The 9889-nt window shown below is 38.3% G+C and overlaps 1 long non-coding RNA gene across 1 annotated transcript; it reads right to left on the bottom strand.

Moving 5' to 3' along the window:
- Nucleotides 1-287: 287 nt before the first annotated feature.
- Nucleotides 288-8811, bottom strand: LOC135203669 (uncharacterized). The gene is made up of 4 exons (XR_010311988.1): nt 8734-8811; nt 2415-2597; nt 1806-2037; nt 288-475 (listed from the first exon to the last, which is right to left on the bottom strand). It is a non-coding gene; the product is annotated as an uncharacterized LOC135203669 (long non-coding RNA).
- Nucleotides 8812-9889: the final 1078 nt, after the last annotated feature.

The following is a 9889-nucleotide window of genomic DNA, read 5'->3' as shown; positions in this document are numbered from 1 at the left end:
AGAATCTAAAGGCAAAATGTAATTGGAAACTAATAGCAAACAAAAGAATCAGTTTCTCAAGCAAATTATAAAGTACAAATCGAATAAAGATTGATATGAGGATTACGAAAAAGAAAGTCTGTCCAAAAAGTAATCGGAAACATGGAAGAACTTCAGTTTGTCAAATGTTTTGTCTTTGTGAATGTTCAGCAAATAACATGCCTGACTTTCAGATTATTTGTCAACTGGCAGGTCAGATAGTCAGATCTTTTAAGAAAAAACAAAAGCTCGCATTAACTTACTTTGGTCTCATGTAATAGTTGAAGAGAAGATTCAGAGCAATGTCTGCCAGAATGTTCTTGGTTCTCTGAGCAAAAGTCAAGGGGTGAGTATAATCCAGAGCGACCATTGTGACGTATGAAGGGAAGATAGGGTTGCCAACCACTTCGGCGGTATTGGATGTCAAACCGTATGGCGATTTGTACACCAAAGGAGCCTGTCGTTGTAATGAACATTTGTCAGGTGAAACTGAGGTACAGAATTTTGTGGTTTATATTTATTATGACAACTGGGATTTTTAAGAGAAGATAAATGTCAAGTGCAACATGAAGGAAAGGGGCTTGAACCCAAGACTCAATTTCACACACCTATACTGTTTTTTTCCATCTGTCCATCCACCTGTGGTGTTTGCACATGGTAACACTGCATCCCGGGCTTTAAATAATATCCTATTTCGAATCTTAACGGTGTAATTCGCATACAGTAAATTACTAAAACATTTTCAGTTGCAAATGTACACCCAGATATTCTTTTATTTACCTAAAACTTACACAAAACGTAACTATTTACAGCCTGGGACGCAGTGTTACCATGCAAAAACACCACAGGTGTATAGACAGATGGAAAAAAACCAGCATAGGTTCGACAATGTTGGTCGTAAGGCCTAATGCAATTATTTGTAGCACCCGAGATAGCCTAACAGCCATGCGTAATGCCTTAAAACACTGCGGAAATGGAACAAAACGCGCATGCTAAAAGTGCTCTCCCTTACTTCTAACTGCTGGACCAGGGAGAGATAGCAGTTGTTGAATGGTGACAACAGAACCAAGGTATATAGAATGGTCAGTTAGAGTCATTTGTGGGAGGTTGCGGCTTATCCCCCCCAAGAGCCGCGCCACCTGGAGGCCATATTGAAAATTGTGTATCCTTGCCTTTTAAAGTAATATTGTTTTTTGTCGGATGATTTTTTAGGATGAGAGCTCTGAATGCCCAAATTTTATCGAGTAGGCAAAAAAAGAAAAAGATGCATAAATTAACTAAATAATGCCATGAAAATTTAAAGATTTGTTTTTTTCGCTTTTACTAAGTATTTTTCATTTCCATTATGAAGCCAGATACTGTTATGTGTTATCTATGTCTATCTATATTAGTTTATTAAATAATGTATTGTAAAATTGTAAATAAGCCTTTGTAAATAAATGCCAGGTCAAATGCTAATTGAATATTTTCTTAAGTCCTGTCAAGCATATTAATTTAAGGTTTCTATTATATATTAGAGTGCCAAACATTATCAATCCACGATTTTGTATGTGTATTACAGTGACCTATATGAATTTAAAAGAACACCAAACGTATGCAAGATAACAAAGTGAAAAGGACATCTGACACTTACAGACCTAATCCCTTCGACCCAAGGTACTTAAGTTGTTCCCAAGGTAGAACTTGCCTTGACCACTCCCACCCTGGCCTCCAGGCCTGTCACGGAAATACCCCACAACTACCCCCACGATCAAAGTGACTGTACCTCTCTCCCTTATTCTATATACCTTGAACAGAACAACGTCAAACTTCTCTCGTCGTAGATTCTGCACCTCCTCCTTCCCATACTTTCAACGCAAATAGGCATTAACGTCTGCATCTGCTGGAGAAACGTCATCATGGTCATGTTGAACCTGTTGGGGGGGCCGGTGTGCATAACATCGCCTTCAGGACTAATGCTTCCCTGATCTTTCCGTTTCTCCTCTCATCTTTGCTGGCATATGGTGTTATCACCGTTACCTGTAGGAAACTCTGTAATGTTATAAGAAGTGAACATCTCTGTATTATGAAAGTAAGTGTTATTCCCACGTTTTTCCCTATTTAGTCCATCGACCTCATTCCTCTTTAACAAGACCAAGGGTATTTCTACAGAAGCACTCTGCACCGACTGCAAGGAACATAACCGCGGATATGACATCCACTAGGGATTGGGCCACCCAATGTATTTCGCCATGATTAGTACTGGACCCTGGGGGTTAATTACAGTCACCCGAATAAAATATTACTTGAAATTCTTGTTCAGTAAGTAAAACTGCATAGAAAAACCGCAGCTGCCATAGTCTAGGCCGCCGCGGATAAGTATCCTAGATCTACCAGACCGAGGCTTATAAACTCACAAGGTTTCCGCTGCCTGCAAATTCCTTGATGATTCCCTGGTAGAAGCTGTAGTGGCTATTGGTGGTCATGCAACAAACGAAGAGCACCCGGTAGCCCTCTGACTCTTGGAGGGTTGCGACGGCAGCCAAGTATATCGGTATAGACATCTCACTCCCCACATCCTCAATGAAGGATTTTAGTTCCTGTCATGAATATATGAAGGTACAGAGAAATAGATGGAACAAAGTTCTAGGGAAACCAGTTAATATATTTGCTAATGTGAACAAACCGTTAAATATGACGGAGTGTGAGAGACGGCTGAGATGGCAATTCGAGAGATCTAACTGACTTGAAACAAAACGCAAAATCAGAAAGGTCTCGTCGTTCAACAGCGTCCGGTTCCACAGAACTGCTGAAAGAACTAGATAACGCCAAAAAACAACTAAAATACTGTAAGCTCAAGCCTCTGGACGAGGCTTAGAATATAATAGTCGTATGGACCCTGAAACACAGAGTTGATGACGATAGTGAAGATTATTGTTGTTGTATTAGTTGAGAGGGAGAGACAAATGTTTACAGGAATTTGTCCTTGAATGAAAAGAAAACGTGAAGCAAAATAAACTGAAAGGTGAAGCAATCAAAGTGAACAGATATGAAGTAAAAGGGAGAAAGCAATACAGCTAGACTCACAGGGACCCTGCAAATGCAATGTACCTTTAGGCACACTGTAAGCATAACAATTTACTTGTGATGCTGTATTTAAGTTCTGCACATTGTTATTTGCATATCAAAACACACATTAAAGAGCATCTGATTATCTGCTAATATTTCTTAGATAGCAGTTTCCTGTGCTATTACCATTTTAAGCGCTACGTTAGGGTGAAGAAAACGGAGACCAACTAAAGGTGGCCTCACACTAGGCCTTTTTTCCTCCAGCAGCGAGCCGCTGCTCCCGAAAATGGAAAACCGGGAGCTTTTAGCTTGAAATTTTGGATTCCCATCTGGACGGGAAGCAGCGACCACGAACCGCGAGCGACAGCGTATTGTAAACAAACAAGATGGCCGCTGCTGATAGGACGTACTCTCAGACCTTTGGTTTCTCTTCTCCTGAGCCACTCTCGAACCCACAAACGTTTTTTGTTACTTTTGCTCGCGAGCATCGGCTGGATACTGGCCAAAACCGCGAGCAAGAAATGACTAGTGTGATACCAGCTTAAGCAAGATTATTCATATAACTTTTATCTTTACTTTATGTAGGTCACTTGAGTGTGATCGAGCCTATGCATATGTGAGGATTCAAGAAGGAAAGAAGATAGCCTTTTATTTCATCCTTAGTGGTATTACTGGACAATTTCAAATGACCCAATAAAGACACTTCCATTAATGTAGCGAAGTATCCAAACATTCTGTAGTTATCATACAACGGCATATCAAAATTAAACAAGCATTAGTCTAATGTTCAGTCTCCAGTTCCACTATCACGTAGTACAACTCGTGCGATGCACTGTATGCATTACAGGTTCTTTGGAGCGTGCCTTCGGCTCCTAGCTGCAACCCCTTCCCTTTCTTTTACTGTACTTTTTTTCATATTCTCTTTCTTCTATCTTACTTTCCACCCTCTCCTGACAATTCATGGTGTAACGAGAGGTTTTCCTCCCATTACACCTATCAAACCTTTTTACTGTCAATTTCCATTCAGTGCTGAATGACCCCATAGATCTCAGTGCTTGGCCTTTGACTTAAATCCTATATGTAGTTCAATTCAATTAATAAGCATCATAAAGAAAGCTATCTAGAATTCAGACCACAAAATTTAGGAAGCCTCCTCCCAAATTCTAAGTGCTCCGTGGGTTAAGTAATCTTTGTGCGAAGTAGCATGGTCACACCATGTGGTTACATACGTTACACACACACACACAGAATGAAGTACCAACCAGCAGATCTTAAGATGAAAACTGTCCCATCTGTTAGAATATTAAACTTTTATTTATGATGCATTGATAATGTTGATTATACGCTTGGGTGCAGTCATTTGTTTTACCCATAATTCTTGCGTTATGATGTGCGTGGCATGACGCCGCTTTTGAAAGTAGTGTAACCGGCAAGTTAACCGCCGAAGGTACTCTGTACTGCTGTATCTCCCACATTCTCCATTAAAGTGACTCATTTATGAAGTGATTGCTTATTTAATAACCCACCATCATGTCCTCGTCGGTCACAGGTTATGGGCCCAGCTCAAGCAAGAGGAAATTGTATTTTGATGGTGATGAGGAGAAATATGAGATGTGGGAGATAAAATTTCTAGCCCATCTGAGACTTCGAAAGCTTATCCTAGACGAAAGTGAAGATCGAACTTCAGCAGAATTCATCGACAAAAATGCTGACATTTTCGCTGAAATCGTTCAAGTTCTAGATGACAAGAGCCTCCAATTAATAATGAGAGATGCAGTCAACGATGGAAGAAAGACATTAGCGATTCTACGCGACCATTACCAAGGTACAGGCAAACCAAGAATCATCTCCCTCTACACGGAGCTGACGTCACTGAAAATGAGAGGGGAAGAATGTGTGACGGATTATTTTCTTCGAGCTGAGACAACTTCTACTTTGTTAAAGTCAGCTGGTGAGACGATCAGCGACAGCCTTCTTATTGCTATGGTATTGAAGGGTCTTCCAGAGGAATTTACTCCATTCAATACTGTTGTTATGCAGAAGGATAGTGAGCCTACGTTTCTGGAATTCAAGTCTTTGCTACGGAGTTATGAAGAAAGCCTGAGGAGTCGAGAGGCACATAGGCCTAATGTGAAGAATGAGAATGTCCTTAAGGTGTATTATAAAAATCCTGATTTTCAGTGCGGTGGGTCTGCCAGTGGCTCATCAGTAAGGTGTTACTCATGTGGTAAGCCTGGACATAAGTCTTTTGAGTGTAGGTTGAAGAAAGACAGAGGTAAGTGGTGCAAAGAATGCAAAACCATTACACACAATTTTGATGAGTGTAGAAAGGCTAATAGGCCTGCTAGATTTTTTAGTGAAACTGTGAATGTTTGTAAGCCTAGATCCACCAATAATTATAGTGATGAAGAATGTTGTTTCAAAATAAGTTGCTCTGTTGATAACATACCTGCAGATGTATGTAATGTTCTTGTTGATTGTGGTGCTACTACCCACATCATTACAGATAAATCTAAGTTTAAGTGTTTTGATGAAGACTTTGATGAATCGAAACATATGGTTGAACTTGCAGATGGTGCAAGATGCAAGAATATTGTTAAAGGAAAGGTAAAGCTAAAATTGTACTTTATGATACAAATGGTATAAAACAAAATGTTGTTCTTGATAATGCCTTGTATATTCCTACTTTTAAGCAGAATATATTTTCTGTACAATCAGCTGTTAGTAAAGGAGCTACAGTAAGCTTTAATCCTAATCATTCTGAGTTGATAAGCTCAAATGGTGTGTCTTTTGAAATAAATAAGAAAGGTAAGCTGTATTATCTAAATAATGTAAGCTCATGTAAATCTCGTTCACTAGAGGAGTGGCATAAGGTTTTGGGACACTGCAATGTTAAAGATATTTTGAAGTTAGAAGATAAAGCTGAAGGTATGAAAATTAGTGACAAAAGTAATTTTGATTGCATAACTTGTCATGAAGGTAAAATGCATTTATCTAGGAACAGATTACCAGATGAGAGAGCAAAGAGTAAACTGGAATTTGTACATTGTGATCTTGCTGGACCAATGAGTATTGAATCAAGGGAAAAATCTAAATATTGTATTGTTTTTGTAGATGATTATTCAGGATCTGTTTTTGTTTATTTCTTGAAACAGAAAAGTGATGCACTTAATGCTACTAAGAAATTCCTTGCAGATACTAGTTCTTATGGTGTTGTTAAAAGATTAAGGTGTGATAATGGAGGAGAATTTACTTCTTCAGAATTTAAAGAATTACTGGTAAGTAATATGATTAAACAAGAATTTTCTTCACCAAATTCACCACACCAAAATGGTACTGCTGAGAGAATGTGGCGTACATTGTTTGAAATAGCTAGATGTCTCTTAATTGAAGCAAAGCTACCAAAGTTCATGTGGAATTATGCTGTTAGGGCAGCTGTTTATATAAGGAATAGATGCTACAATTCTAGACTAGATAAAACCTCATATGAAGTGTTAATGTCTAAGAAGCCTAAACTTGAAAATATGCATATTTTTGGTTCCCTGTGTTATGCTTATGTAGAAAAGAAAGCTAAGCTTGACCCAAGATGTGAAAAGGGAATATTTGTTGGCTATGATTCATGCAGTCCTGCTTATCTTGTATATTATCCAGGAACTGACAGTTTGAGAAAGGTTTAGGTTAGTACATTTTACTCGGATAAAATTTTGCCAATTTGGTTAGGATAAACCCAAAAAAAACCCCAATGTTTAAAGGAAGGTTTTGGTTGGGAATTCCAGGAAAGGAAATAGTGAATCGGATTCTGATAATGAGAATGTCATTTGCAATGAAAAGAAAACTGTTAATGATAATCAAAGTGATCCTGTTTCTAAACCTATCCTTGTTGAAGATGAGCATAGTGAAATTAATGCAGATTTGACTGAAACTGAAAGGGAAGGTGAGTCCCGTTATCCAAGTAGGGAGCGAACTGCTCCCAAATATCTTGAAGAATATGTTGTTCCTGATAATGTTGATTTACTGGGCTATTCTGTTCATTATTGTTGTAAGGTAACTGAAATTCCTGAAAGCTATAGAGAGGCATTAAATTCACACGTGGCTCACAAATGGAAAGCTGCAATGGATGATGAGATTCAATCTTTAAGAGAAAACAATACTTATGAATTGTGTAGTTTACCAAACAACCGTTGTATTGTAGGTGGACGATGGGTATATGCCATTGAAGGAGGGTTAAATGGTGAAGAGCAATATAAAGCTCGCTATGTTGCAAAAGGGTATTCTCAAATTGAAGGTGTTGATTATACTGATACTTTTTCTCCTACTGTGCGTATGACCTCAATTAGAATGCTTATGCAATTGGCAGTACAACATGATTTAATTGTGCATTGTATGGATTTTAAAACTGCCTATCTTAATTCTGATATTGATTGTGAAATATTTGTTCAACAGCCTGAAGGTTACAATGAAACTGGTAGTAATAATGAACAATTGGTTTGGGTTGATGATATGATCATTGCCAGTAGTAATGAGAAAGCTCTGTTTGACACTAAACGTATTATTTCATAGATTTAAGATGAAAGATTTGGGGAAACTTTCATGGTTTTTGGGTGTTGAGTTTGTTTTTGATTACCATGATGCATATATTTGTTTGATGTGTAGTAATTTGCAGATTGATGAGAATAAAAGTTTATGAGGGGGTGTTAGAATATTAAACTTTTATTTATGATGCATTGATAATGTTGATTATACGCTTGGGTGCAGTCATTTGTTTTACCCATAATTCTTGCGTTATGATGTGCGTGGCATGACGCCGCTTTAAAGCGCTTTTGAAAGTAGTGTAACCGGCAAGTTGACCGCCGAAGGTACTCTGTACTGCTGTATCTCCCACATTCTTCATTAAAGTGACTCATTTATGAAGTGATTGCTTATTTAATAACCCACCATCATGTCCTCGTCGGTCACACCATCTTGTGAATTTTGCCCCTTTTATTACAAACTGGATATTGGTACGGCAGCCGTATCCCAGATTGCGATAGATATTGGTACGGCTGTGAATTGCGCATTGGTGGTGACAGTTTGGTGCTTCACTTTGACATTTTGAATTGAACATGTTCAGCGAAACAATTCAGTTCGACTATTATTACTACTTTCGCTGATCTAGTGCCCGTACCTATAGCTCTTAGCAACAGTGTACGGCAACTGCTGCATGATTAGCAAACTGCCATAACTACAGCAAGTCAAAAGCGCAATATGGCACCACTGACAGAATCTGACGTGCCCCCACTACACTATGTTATTTGTACGGCAGGAAGTCTGTAATTTAGATATACGTTACTTTCTTATTCTCAGTGAAAAGGAGATAACGAATTTTCGAAGACTTGCAAAGCATGTTAACAATAAACCAAATTGAAAAACACGGGAAAATCAAACGATATATATCGAAATCAATACGGTCCTAAACTACAGGGTAAAGATTTACCCAAAAGACCAGTAGTAGGTCTACATTATTTTGTGACCTACCAGAACAGCATATACTATGTAGGTAGTAGGTACTCATGTTGCTGGCTGCAGCTGTCTCCCATCCACGGCTTCTGTTGATGTTGTTTGTTGGTTTATAAAGGCCTCAATGCATGTAATATGCGCTAAATAAAACATATTCCTACTATAACTTACCTGTAAACAACAACAAAATTCCCGCTATAAAAACGGTGCACCAGCTGCAGCTACTCGTTGTAATTGCCTCCATAAACACTGTGCGCCAACTACTCGTTGTGGCCAAACATCGAACTACTATCGCGGTAAATTTGAATCTCCGATTTAATTATAACAAAGACTTCTTATGACTGACATCAGAGTCTATAAGAGTAATGTCAGGGGCAATTTTACGGAAGATGATACTTAATGGTAAACTGGACCTTATCATGCAAGTCGAATAGCACTAAATCCACTTCTTGGAAGAAGATTGTCAGGCAATGTCAGTTTAACGTTATAAAAAAAAACAAGTAACATTAGAAACTTCTCAGGAAATATATCAAATTCTGTAGAGTGTATTTAATGGGTCAGATCCATACTATCAATGACAATTTGTAAAGTGTTATCACATAACGATGAAACAACGTTGTCCTAACATCTTGAAACTGATAGTTTGTCGACTAACGTTCCTGCAACATACAGCTATTTTTGTAGCAAACCAAAAGCTAACCTCGAACAGTAGGTTAGTTCGAGGTTCTCTGCATTGGGGGAAGGTATACGGTCTTTTTAGTATACCTACGTAGTACAGTAGCTGCAAGTCTTACACCCCCCCCCTCTAAAAACAAAAGAGAGAGAGAGAGCATCTTAAAGGTTTACGTTACGAACACAGCAGGTTTGCGTTTTCTTTGAAGACAGTTTTATGCTAGAGAAAACAGAAGCCTAATATTAAATGGGTAACTTTGTTATTCTTCGATGGTCGGAGTACTTTACTAATGAATGTAACTGCCTACTCATCTTAGACCAGTAATCTAGGCATATCATATGTATGATAGGTAATAATATAAGGTACTGTAAATGCTAAGCAATAAAGTACAGTAGCATTCATACTTTTTTTTTCTTCGTCCTATGGACCTGAATGAAATGAAATTAATTTTGGCAGTACATACTGGTTACGGTGCCATCTTGTTCTTGCAATAAACTATAATATTAAGCCATACTTTTGTCGTCTTTCTTAGTTGTCTCAACTTCCATGGTATGATATTCTTACCGTAGCTATCAACCTGGCCATGGGGAGATACACATCATCTTCAAAATGCTTGTAAACAGTTCTAAACCCCCTGAATGTTTTTATCCCAAA

Source organism: Macrobrachium nipponense, chromosome 24 (assembly GCF_015104395.2).
Source record: "Macrobrachium nipponense isolate FS-2020 chromosome 24, ASM1510439v2, whole genome shotgun sequence".
NCBI classification, from domain to species: Eukaryota; Metazoa; Arthropoda; class Malacostraca; order Decapoda; family Palaemonidae; genus Macrobrachium; species Macrobrachium nipponense.
This window is presented reverse-complemented; position numbering and strand designations above follow the sequence as displayed.